This window comes from Spinacia oleracea, chromosome 6 (genome assembly GCF_020520425.1).
Source record: "Spinacia oleracea cultivar Varoflay chromosome 6, BTI_SOV_V1, whole genome shotgun sequence".
NCBI lineage: Eukaryota > Viridiplantae > Streptophyta > Magnoliopsida > Caryophyllales > Amaranthaceae > Spinacia > Spinacia oleracea.
Genome location: NC_079492.1, coordinates 18,050,247 through 18,063,050, shown reverse-complemented (window position 1 = coordinate 18,063,050; position 12,804 = coordinate 18,050,247). Strand labels below are relative to the sequence as shown.

The window sequence follows — 12,804 nt, the reverse complement described above, 5'->3', positions numbered from 1 at the left end:
TTTTAAATAATCTAGAAGAACTTGAAATAATAATAACCTAATTATTACATCAAAACTTCAATGGTGGGCAAACCATATTTAAAACTTTACATTCAAAGATAAAACGGCACGCATACCGTATTTAACTATCCTAGATTGGCCATACTAGTCACCTTCAATACATACAATACATAAAATAATATCTATGCATTCATCCATTCGTGTCCTAAAACGAATGGCCCAAGTAAATATGCAAGTATAAACGCGTCATAAAAGATTAATCAATTTCGAATTATTAATCCTTAGAATTATTCTAATCAAAATTTAATTTAATTAAAATAATGGTGCCCTACGAGAAATAATTAAATTTTAATTATTTTAAATAATTTCGTTTAAACGACTCCCACTTAAACCAATATTTAATTTTGGACCTTTAATTTTAAATATTTAAACTAACAGCCCAGCCAAAGTTAAATAAAATAAAATAAATAAAAGGTCCACCGTTTGCCCCTTCATGCAAATTTAAGCCCAAAGCCCAAAATTAGGCCTTGACTAAAACCCGAAGAAAAATAGCAAAAGTTGTGAAACATGGGCTAGACTTGCGCACAACCCATCGCTGCCTTGTGCATCGCGTGCCACACAAAGACGAGGAGCAGCGCCCCTCTCCCCGCGCAGCGCAGCGTACAACCATGCAGCGTGAGCTGCTGCTGCTGCCTCGCTTCCTCCCTACGGCAAGCGCGCGCTGTGATAGGTTGTTTTTCCGTCGTTGAAAAGAAAACCATCCGACCAAACAAAATTTATAAACCACTAACTAACCGGCTATATTGCTATAGCGGCAAGTATAGGGATCGTCCCATAGAAACGGTGTGCATTGAGTCAAGGCGTTAAGCTAGTTTAGACAAGAGTTGGTTTGAATTAATTTCTAAGAAAACTAAGCTAATCAATCAAAGAATTAAACAATATAGGGAAATGCTAGGGAGTCGGGGATAGCCTAGGGAATTGGGGGAAACGATCTAACAATCAAGCAATCATGATGATGCAACGACTTAGTGCATAGGGGAATGGAATCGAATGACGTGCTCGCCACCTCTCGGATGGAGCACGCGAAGCATCTAATCTATGGAAGAGCTTTCGCCTAATCCGAACTAGATAAACTTGCATATAATAGGAACCACCATTCACTTGCACAAAATAGGCTCACAATGTCTTGCCAAACCTAAGCTATGCAATCCAATCAATTCCAATCAACTAGTATTTGCAACTACTACTCAATTAGTCATGGATATCCTATCACTAAATCAAATTTAATTACATCATCCAATCTACATTCAACCATCAATTTCCCCTAATTAAGCCCCTAGATTCTCTCTTTTCCCTAACCTAAATCTACTCACTACACATACTTGAAACTAGGAAATTCATGAATTCTAGGCAAGCAATCATGTAATTGAAGGAGTAGAAGGAAAGAATCAAGAAGTTGAGCATTCAATTGCAAAATCAATTAAACAATTGAGAATAATGAAACTAAAATCAAAGCAAAGAGGAATTCAAGAAGTTGAAGAACAATCAAAGAACAATAACAAAATAGCATGAACGAAGAACTAAGAACTTGAATTAAAATTGCAAGGAATTGAGAAGAGTTGAAGAAATTACAACTTGAAGCTTCAAAGCAATGGAGTTTCTCTCTCTAGAAAACTAAGCATGAAGAGCAAACTTTCTAAAACTTCTTAAAATTCTGTTTCTGAAATTAATTTTCAAATAATAAAAATGAAAATTCTATTTATACAACCCCTAAGAAAATAGAAATTTAAACTTGAAAAGGTCAGCCCGCGCAGCGATGCGATCGCGGAGACCCAGGTGCGATCGCATCGGTGCGAACGTGCCCCAGATCCGTGCGACCGTTCTCAGCGACGATTCTCTTCTTCGCATGGTGCGAACGGGCTCATAATCCGTGCGATCGCACGGTCTTGACTTAGCCAAAATATTCAAAATTCTTCATGTGCTCGCACGGAAATTCTGTGCGAGCACACAAAAAATTAGTGCGAGCGGGCTAAAACCTGGTGCGATCGCACGAAATCCTGAAAAGTTCCTGCATCGTTTTTGCGATTTCATGTGAACGCACACTTCTGGAACTCGGTCAAACGGCCAGATTGACTTTAAGGCCAAGTCTGCTGACCCGTGCGAACGCATAGAGTTCCCGTGCGATCGCACGTGCCTGATTCGAGCATATTTCCACTCCTTTCCATCATTCTCCAACATTTTTCATGAAAAGTGCAAAGATGGTATAAGGGCATAAAAAATGTAACAAAAGCTATACAAAACTACCAAAAAGCATAATAAAATTCTTCAAAATCCTAAGCTTAGAGCGACATAAATGCCGCTCGTCAAACTCCCCCAAGCTAGGCGTTTGCTAGTCTCTAGCAAACTAAGCACGAAATAGGGAAGAATGAGCATATTATTCAGATTCTAGAAACTACAAAAACAAGAACTACAAGAATATACAACCTAACTCACTTACGTAGGAATCACGGTTGCATTTAAGCGCATGCAACAAGCTCTTTAAACCCCACAATCGCTCATGAGGGCGAGTGGGATCTCGCAAGGGTTTCCAAAGAGAACCACCCATAATTCTTTCAAAAACACAATCAAGGCAAGACCTAAAATGAAAAACAAACCAAGAAAAGGGAAGAAAAGAAAAAGAAAGAAAAGAAAAAGAAAGAAAGGAAAAGAAAATAGAAAAGAAAGAAAAATGAAACTACAAAATTCAAGATAAGGGCCTTTATTATGGAACAAGTATGAGAGAATGCTAATGTTACTAACCAAATAAACGAATGCACGCTAACCAATGTCCTAAGTCGAGTGAAAGATTCAAATGCCAAGCAAAGAGAACTAAGGGTATGCACTTATCAATTCCCCTTCAACCGAGCATACCACGTCAAATCTCTAGATCCCATCCACCCTTAAGAATAGTTTCTCATGACGCCACGAAGGCGCCGGAAAACAAGAGTTGCAAGGGAGAAGAGAAGGTTAACCGACATCTTAGCATGAAAATCCCATTCCATAAACTTGACCAAATTCTCCCTCCACCGACAATGACTCAACTCAAAAGGGTCAATAGGACTTTTTAGGGTGTAACGTAGGCTAGGGGTAAGGTGTGGAACAAATTTGGTAATTGGTGCTCATACCTAAAGTGAAGCGCAATGGATGAACTCAACTCAAGCAAATCGAACCAAAATAAACTCATACCACTTATTTGGGGTACCCCCAAGCTTATTCAACAACAATCCTAAAATAAAACTCTTTTTGAACTTTTCTTGATTTGATTTTCTCTTTTTTTTGTGTTTCAAATGAAACTTTTCTCATTGCCTTGTTTTTCTCTATTTTTGGCTTTTTTGTTTAAAAAAACTTTCCTTTCTCTTTTTGCTTTTGCTTATTTATTCACTATATACAACATATTTTCAAACTTTGCCATTCATACTGTTGTGGGATCTTTTACGATGCTGACGTGGCACGCGTTCCTCGGAGGTATCAAGTATGACCTGGCCCGAACTTCTGGCAACCTGCAAAACAAGAATATTCCCGTAGGAATATTCCCTCCGATGCTTAAATAAGTATAAGCTAGAGAGATAATAAGTAATTTGTAGAGAGAAGGCAGAGCAAAGATAGTTTTAGGTTGGTGGGAATGAATTGATTGCCTTTTACCTAGGGATCTGCACTATTTATAGTGCTAAGGTTTCTCGGGAACTGGTCCTGCATGATTGGATGTTATGCAAGACCAGGACATGTGTCCTGCTAAGTTTTGGAGGCTTGGTTTAGACCAAGTGGGCCTCTTAAGTGTTTGGGCCTCATTCCTTGGGGAATAGCAGAATGGGCTCCTTCCTGAGCAGGTGGGTCCAATGACCCACTGATGGACCTTGGCCCTGTGAGTTTGAGATTTGCCTGCTAATGGGCTTTTGGGCCTTCTTTCTGGGCTTTAATGGTACAGCCAGGTGGCGTGCCACACTCATTTTTCCTTGCCTCAATTCGGCAATTTTATGATAAGTTGTTATTCTATGAGTTGTTGGCACATACCTTTTACGTAGCTTACGTTTCAAAGACTCCCAAGAGGTAATTTTCTCCTTTCCTTCACGTATTCTCTTGGATTTCAGTCCCTCGAACCACAATGAAGCCCCTCGTCCTAGCTTCAATATGGCATATTTGCAACGCTTCTCATCATCAATGTCCTTGAAATCGAACATTCTCTCTGTTTTGCGCTCCCACTCCAAATAGGCTTCCGGATCTGTTCCACCAACAAATTCAGGAAGTTCGGTGACCTTGAATTCATCCATAGCCCGCAGATCACGCCTAGGAGGCCTAAGATACCCCCCATCTCTAACGTTCTTCAAGGCTTCTTGGAGATGTTGTAGAAAGTCAGGATCACCAAAATCCATATTTCAGTTTGTAAGAATTACGAACAACAGCTCTTTTTTTTATTTTATTTTTTCTTTTGTTTTTATTTTTATTTATTTTTTTTTTTGGGCGGATCACACGAACAACAGCTCTGATACCACTAATGATACGAGTTTAAAAACTCGTTGTATAAACAAGGATAGTTGATTAACAAGCTAGACCTTTAACTCGTTGATCGTGAATGCAAGACAAGACCTATTGACTCACAATCAGTTCTTTGAATAGGAAACGCGTCCAAAACAAAGAAAAAGGCTGAATTATAAACTATAATTCGAAATGTAACAAACAAGTGTTTTAATCATCCAGTTGGTTGTTTATTCCAATCAAGAAGCTGACTATAAATAGCCAAAAACCAACAGCTACAAGAGGTTTAAACGGCTAATTAAGAGCCATTTAAGAGCCTTTAAAACTGGCAGTTACAAGCTCTAAAGCCTCCTAATTCAGTCACTAAATTGGAGGTTACAAAGGCTTAAAACTCTCCTTACAAACAGCAATAATCAAAGCTAAGTAATGACTGAATTTAAATTGGGGATTTAAACAAATATCCCTTTATTAAACCGACTTTAACCAAAGCAATTAAAAATAATAAGTGCGTACAATCTGTTTAAACAAGCGGACCAATGTGATTAAACGGACCAGTTTGATTAACGTACCACCTTGATAATAAGGACCATATAACGAGCTCACTCAATCCAAGTCACCATGCACACAAAATGAGCCATTGAACCCAAATCAGTTTTGGTTCCAATTGCTAGCATAAGACTATCACTTTCATCCATAACCGTATCAGAAATGCAAACTAACGTTCTCCCAAGAAATAAAGACTAGTCGTTTAAAGGCCTAAGAAGTGGCCCAGATTAGCACCCTCTCTAGGCTGATCACCTAGAACACAAGGGTCACATATTTCTAAAAATAGCTATATAAAGTAGCTAAAGACCTCGGCAAAAAGACCAGGGCAGGCATCTGACGTCTCAATTCAGAGGCATCAGATATAATCGTAGAATCCATCACAAAAACAGATGACAAATGCTAAAAATCAATAGAACGTTCAAAAGACGCCATGTCATTTCAAAAAATTAGTCATAATTACAAAAATTATGCACATAGTGCCACTAAGCAAGGCGTCACAAAAACAAGCTCAAAATAAATACAAGACGCCTAGGAGCTCTCATTCCTCATCTTCGCTAGGAACAAAGTCAGGAGGAGTGCGTCCTTCCTTCTGAGCCTTCTCCACCTCAATCTGATAGGTGAGGAACTTCTCGAACCAGCTGAAGGGACGTTCACTGGCAAATTCGGCATTCCATGCAAGCTCCATGCCCCTTCGGGTTGATTTCTCACCTAGCATGGCCGACTGGTCGAGAACACTCTTTGACGAAGCAACCTCCTTGCGAGCCGCCTCCAGCTGGACCTCCAACTCCTTAAACTGAGTCTCAAGACGAGAAAACTCAGCTTCCTTCTCCTTGATTTTCTTAGAAAGGTCCTCCATTTCAGAAAAGTTCTGATCAATTTGCAAGAGACGAGTCGCGTTCTCAGCATTTTGGGAAGCCAGGGTGTTGGTCACAGCGTCAACCTCCTCCCGTCTGTCAAAATGAAGTTTCTCCAGCTCAGCAAAATGCTGATCGCCACACTGACTGGCCAGAAGACAGTGTCGAGCCTCTTCGTGCACCAAAGCAGTGCGCCACTTCTTCAGCGAGTCCAGCAGAATGAACCTCTGCACAAAAACAGCAAGAGTAAAACACAAGAGAAACAAGAATATGTAAATAATAAAGGCATAATGAAACTCACATCCAGTGCCGAGGACTGCATAGCGGCAAGCATATTCTCGGCCGCCTCGGGAGGAGTCTCAGCATACGTGGGAGGAATGGCATTACGCATCAACGTCGTTATCCTCCTTCAGTCATGAGAGTTGAACCCGCCTGAAGAAGGGATCTGATCCAATTCAGCATCAATGTCTTTCTGAGGATCGGGAATTTCTATGGGAAAAACAACGGCCTTAGAATCCCTAGGAGAGACTATAGAACTGCTAGACGAGGAACGGCAGGTGGTTACGATGTTGGAGTAAAACTTACCCCCAGAATTCCTAGCTCTTTCCGCCGCCTTCAGAGGAATATTCCGGCGGACGGCTTCAGCAATCCCCGCAAGAGGATCGACCGTCGCTCCAGCTTTCCGAAAGCAAGGAGAAACGGATGCAGCCTTGGGGACGGCAAACACCTTAGGAGCCTTCGAAGCCGTTGACTTGAAGACGGGTTTCCCTGTGCCGCTTGCCCTGCGCTTAGAAGAATGTGCCGCGTCCGTGGCCGTCTTCCTCGCCTTCTGAAGAAATGAGAACATATAAGTTGCAAACAATAAAGGGAATTACATAGGAAGGCCTGATCAATACCTTCTCCTCAGCAGGAGGGGGAGCCATCTGCTCTGGGACGGCTTGCTCGGCCGCCTGCTGACGCTGCCAAGCCTTAAAGATGCTGGCGTCAAGTACCTTTGCCAGCCAGGACGGCATATCCACTTGGCCTTTGGAGGCATCGTCTAGCTTATCCATGGCCTCGTCTGAAAAAACAAATAAAGACATTAGTATAGTTTTGATGAAAGAATGAAAGATTTGAAGTATAGATACATTACCTCTCGGCATATACGGACACAAGCCCACAACCGAGAGGAAAACGGGATCGCCCAGTTGATCCAGATGAGGCAACCACCCCTCGGGTATGTAGGCCGTCTTGTCCTTAACTATGAGCGGCCTGGCCTTGAACAAAGACGAGATCCGTTCCCAGAGAGCGGCGGAGACCGGAGGGAAAGAGCTGCCCTTTCCAACCAAGTTGGGCTTGACGTTCCAACGTCTCATCCGCTCGCACATCTCCAAATTTGTGGTTTTGATAACCACCCACTTTTTCCTCCAGTGATGCCATTTGGACGCCTTGCCCATCACCGTCCGATAAGCTCCCTTGTATGTAAGAATTAGCCAACCCGCGGCAGCTTTTGAAACTTGGGACATGGAGGCGATCCTTAGGAACGTCGGGAAGGAGGGAGTAATACCTTCGAGCTCACAACGAGCGATATAGCCGAACACACCAGCCCAAGAGTTGGGGGACATTTGGTTCAGGCCAATGTTGAAGCCGTCCAGCAATTCTACCACAAAGGGGTGAGGGGGGAATCGCATGCCAAGCTTCAGAAAGGAGCTGTACACGGCGAATTCACCTTCCACCAGTCCAAAGCTGGTGCAGTCCATACCACCCGACATACGGAACTTATAATCCGAACCTAGATTCAGTGACTTCCCATAATCCTTCCCCTGGATGGTGAGGAAGTTCAGCCACGGCTGAAGTGGAAAGATTGTGCTGGGGTGAAGGTGACCTTCCTCCCCACCTGACGTGCTCGCCGGCGCGACATCGGCACGCTCGTTTGAGGGGACGTCCTCCTCCATGGGAGAAGAAGAATCCCCTTCGAATTTCTCTTCGTCTTCTATTCGCGCCATGAAATCCTGCACAGGCTCAAGACTTGGCTCAAGACGAGGGGCATTACTTGAAAAGAGAAGGCGTCAAAAGGACAGGTTGACGCCCTTAGTTTGACGTAGCCCTTGCATAGTTAAGAAAGAATTGGGAAGGATCAAAATCAACAAACAAATTTTCTCAAAAGAAAGCATTACCTGATAGATCAAAGAGAATTTTTGAAGAAACTTGATGAAGAACCGCAAGAACAGGGCTTTGAAGGTTGTGGCGGCGCTACAGTGAATTTCGGTGGATGTAAGACGTCGGAAATCGCCTCCTCTTATAGCTCTCAAATAATCACTAGAAATGAGGGGGAAAGTCACTCAAAATGGCCACTTATTTATAGAGGGGTAAGAAATTATTACCCCTGCCACGCGTCGTCATCCCATTGAACACTCCAAGAGCAGTGAAAACTAACGTCTGTTTCACTCCTCATGAGGGGCAAATGATGTGGGCTTGAATATCTCCACCATAAGGCCCAAAGAAGCTACAATGACCAACACAGGCCAGCTGGGCCCAAGCCTAGGAAGTAGGCCCAAACCTTGGTACCTAAACGAAATAAGAGCACAGCCTTATTTTGGAAAGCCCACCTTCTCTGAGAAGCCAGGCCCAATTTGTAAAAGGCTCATCATTGTTGGCCAAAAGACACGTGTCCTAAATCCCCAAGGGGCACGCATCCCACAGCTAGGGTTGAGGGATCAATTCCAAAGAAACCCTAGCCCTATAAATAGCTCAGATCCCAAGGTAAGGGCAATCAATTCATTCCTACCAACCAAAAACTATCTTTGCTCTGCCTTCTCTCTACAAATTACTTATCTCTCTAGCTTATACTTACTTAAGCATCGGAGGGAATATTCCTACGGGAATATTCTTGTTTTGCAGGTTGCCAGAAGTTCGTGCCAGGTCATACTTGATACCTCCGAGGAACGCGTGCCACGTCAACACCGTAAAAGATCCCACAACAATGTTCCTTAATGGTATTAGCAAGTTGAGCTAATTGGGTTTCAATCATCTTCAAGTGAGAATTGGATTGCTTAAATCCATCCTCAAACTCAACATTTTTCTTGACTTGCGCCCCGACGAACGACTCCATGAGAGCCTCAAGGTTAGACTTGAGAGGCGGGAGCGGTGGAGGTGCATTGCCATAACCACTAAGGTTTTGTTGGAATTGGTTGCCATAGGTCCTCGGTCCATTGAATCCGGGAGGTGGAAATTGAGAAAAACCATATGGACCTCCCAAGTTCAACGGATAACCTCCACTAGAGGCACCCCTTAATTGCCCATAAGAGTAGTTGTAACACCCTCCACCTTGGTGGTTAGGATTATAACTACCTTGATTGTATTGGGCTTGATTGCCAAGACCATGAGATTGACCATAGGGTGCTTGGCCTTGATAGCCTTGCGCTCTATAGCCACCCTCGGCCTTGACTATCATACCCACCTCCTTGGCCATATCCTTGGTAGGATCCATACATAGGGGGCCCTCTAGGTGCTTGCCTAGCAAAGTTTTGATTATTGGGGTTATCATTTCTAGACCTCTCATTCAAAGCATGGGCATATTCCATATCAAAATCACCTTCACAAGAAGGGCCATAATCCAAATAAGACACATTATGCACCAAAGGACAAGCATTAGGGAAATGACAATAGTCTTGACAATTATCACAAAAAAATGTGCCCGGAGGCATTGTGTCATAGGAAATAACCTTGCTCTTCCCCTCGGTGAGAAGAGTAGCCGTAGGCGGTGGGATTGTTGATGGTGATGGTGGTTGACTTGGTGTGCTCTCTAGCTTTTCCAATCTCGAGCTAAGCTTCTCAATGATCCTTGCTTGCTCCATAGCATATACCGACCCTTTACCATCATCATTCCTACCCTTGCCATCATAGTCCCTTGCACTAACGTGCCAAGCTTGATAATTTTGGACCACATCCTCAATTATCTCTTCGATTTGATCTTCGGTCTTGTTCATGATGGGACCACCCGCCCCCGCATCTAGACTCGTCTTGGAGGTTGGGCTCAATCCCAAGTTGAAGGTTTGAAGTAGCAACCACTAATTAGGGATCCCATGGTGAGGGCACTCCCTTTGGTATTCTTTGAATCGGTCCCAATCTTCAAAAAGCGATTCATCCCGCTTTTGCTCAAATGATTGAATTTTGTGGCGATATTCCGCCGTCTTTCCATGAGAGTAGAACTTGCTCAAACACGCGCTAGTCACCTCGTTCCAAGTGCGAAGTGAATTTGGCTTGACCTCCTTGTCAAGCCAATCGCTAGCTCGCCCAAGAAGAGAGAAACAAAATAAAGTCAACCGCACATAGTCCGAAGTCACACCATTGTGTTTGATTGTATCACAATAATGTTCGAATTGCTTTAGGTGATCGTGTGGTGACTCGTTGCTCTTCCCACAAAAAGGATGGCTTTGAACCAAGTTAATCAAAGCGGGTTTGATTTCGAAGTTATTAGCATTGGTTGTGGGAGCTTGGATACCACATGTTGCCTCAAATGCTCCTGGTATGCCCAACTTCTTGACCGGGAGCGCCGTGGTTTCAAAGGTTTGCTCACTTTCTTCTTGTTCCACGCTTACACTCAAGGATTCAAACCGGTTGTGGCTTGACGAGCGAGTTCGAACGCGCCTTAATCTCCTTAGTGTCCTCTCCAATTCAAGGTCAAGAGGATGGAGAGACCTTTGACGTGATCGACCTCTATCAAGCATACAAACTCAAAGAAACACGTGAGTATTGCAAAGGAAAAGAAAGCAAACAAGAATGCAATATTTTTGTATTTTTCTAATGGTAAACTAGTCTCAACAAAACTCAATAACAACAACTGTTCCCCGGCAACGGCGCCATTTTGATAGGGTGTTTTTCCGTCGTTGAAAAGAAAACCACCCGACCAAACAAAATTTATAAACACTAACTAACCGGCTATATTGCTATAGCGGCAAGTATAGGGATCGTCCCATAGAAACAGTGTGCATTGAGTCAAGGCGTTAAGCTAGTTTAGACAAGAGTTGGTTTGAATTAATTTCTAAGAAAACTAAGCTAATCAATCAAGGAAATAAACAATATAGGGAAATGTTAGGGAGTCGGGGATAGCCTAGGGAATTGGGGGAAACGATCTAACAATCAAGCAATCATGATGATGCAACGACTTAGTGCATAGGGGAATGGAATCGAATGACGTACTCGCCACCTCTCGGATGGAGCACGCGAATCATCTAATCTATGGAAGAGCTTTCGCCTAATCCTAAACTAGATAAACTTGCATATAATAGGAACCACCATTCACTTGCACAAAATAGGCTCACAATGTCTTGCCAAACCTAAGCTATGCAATCCAATCAATTCCAATCAACTAGTATTTGCAACTACTACTCAATTAGTCATGGATATCCTATCACTAAATCAAATTTAATTACATCAATCAATCAACATTCAACCATCAATTTCCCCTAATTAAGCCCCTAGATTCTCCCCTTTCCCTAACCTAAATCTACTCACTACACATACTTGAAACTTGGAAATTCATGAATTCTAGGCAAGCAATCATGTAATTGAAGGAGTAGAAGGAAAGAATCAAGAAGTTGAGCATTCAATTGCAAAATCAATTAAAGAATTGAGAATCAATTAAACTAAAATCAAAGCAAAGAGGAATTCAAGAAGTTGAAGAACAATCAAAGAACAATAACAAAATAGCATGAACAGAGAACCTTAACTTGAATTAAAATTGCAAGGAATTGAGAACAGTTGAAGAAATTACAACTTGAAGCTTCAAAGCAATGGAGTTTCTCTCTCTAGAAAACTAAGCTTGAAGAGCAAACTTTCTAAAACTTCTTAAAATTCTGTTTCTGAAATTAATTTTCAAATAATAAAAATGAAAATTCTATTTATACAACCCCTAAGAAAATAGAAATTTAAACTCGGAAAGGTCAGCCCGCAGCGATGCAATCGCGGAGACCCAGGTGCGATCGCATCGGTGCGAACGTGCCCCAGATCCATGCGACCGTTCTCAGCGACGATTCTCTTCTTCGCATGGTGCGAACGGGCTCATAATCCGTGCGATCGCACTGTCTTGACTTAGCCAAAATATTCAAAATTCTTCATGTGCTCGCACGGAAATTCTGTGCGAGCACACAAAAATCAGTGCGGGCGGGCTAAAACCTGGTGCGATCGCACGAAATCCTGAAGTTCCTGCATCGTTTTTGCGATTTCGTGCGAACGCACACTTCTAGAACTCGGTCGCACGACCAGATTGACTTTAAGGCCAAGTCTGCTGACCCGTGCGAACGCATTGAATTCCCGTGCGATCGCACGGGCCTGAATCGAGCATATTTCCACTCCTTTCCATCATTCTCCAACATTTTTCCTGAAAAGTGCAAAGATGGTATAAGGGCATAAAAAATGTAACAAAACCTATACTAAACTACCAAAAAGCATAATAAAAGTCTATAAAATCCTAAGCAGCGACATAAATGTCGCTCATCACGCTGGCACGCCCAGCTCGCTTGCTGGGGCCTCACGTCGCTGCGCCAAGCTACGGAGTGCAGCGCGCATGGGCTACGCCGAGCCACACACGCCGCACACCCCTTGTTCCGTGCCTTTGGCTCGTGCCATACGAGCCAACCATCGATTTTTTTATTAACTTCACGAAACAGTATTTTGCATGACATTATTTTTCATAAATTTAACAAAATTAATCGTTTTAATTTCGAAAAATAACGTTTTGAGTGATTTTATTAAATTTCAAACAATCCAATTTGAGAAATTAAATAAATCATGGCTGACAAAAATTCAAATTTAACGTAGACGAATATCAACAAAAATTTGAATAATTTTTTATAATCAAATCCAAAACTTTAAATCGTTCTAAACATTTAAAAATTAGATTTTTATCAAA

The 12,804-nt window shown here is 42.4% G+C and overlaps 1 pseudogene; it reads left to right on the top strand.

Moving 5' to 3' along the window:
• The first annotated feature begins 9,971 nt into the window (after positions 1-9,971).
• Positions 9,972-10,072, top strand: LOC130464586 (uncharacterized; annotated as a pseudogene).
• Positions 10,073-12,804: the final 2,732 nt, after the last annotated feature.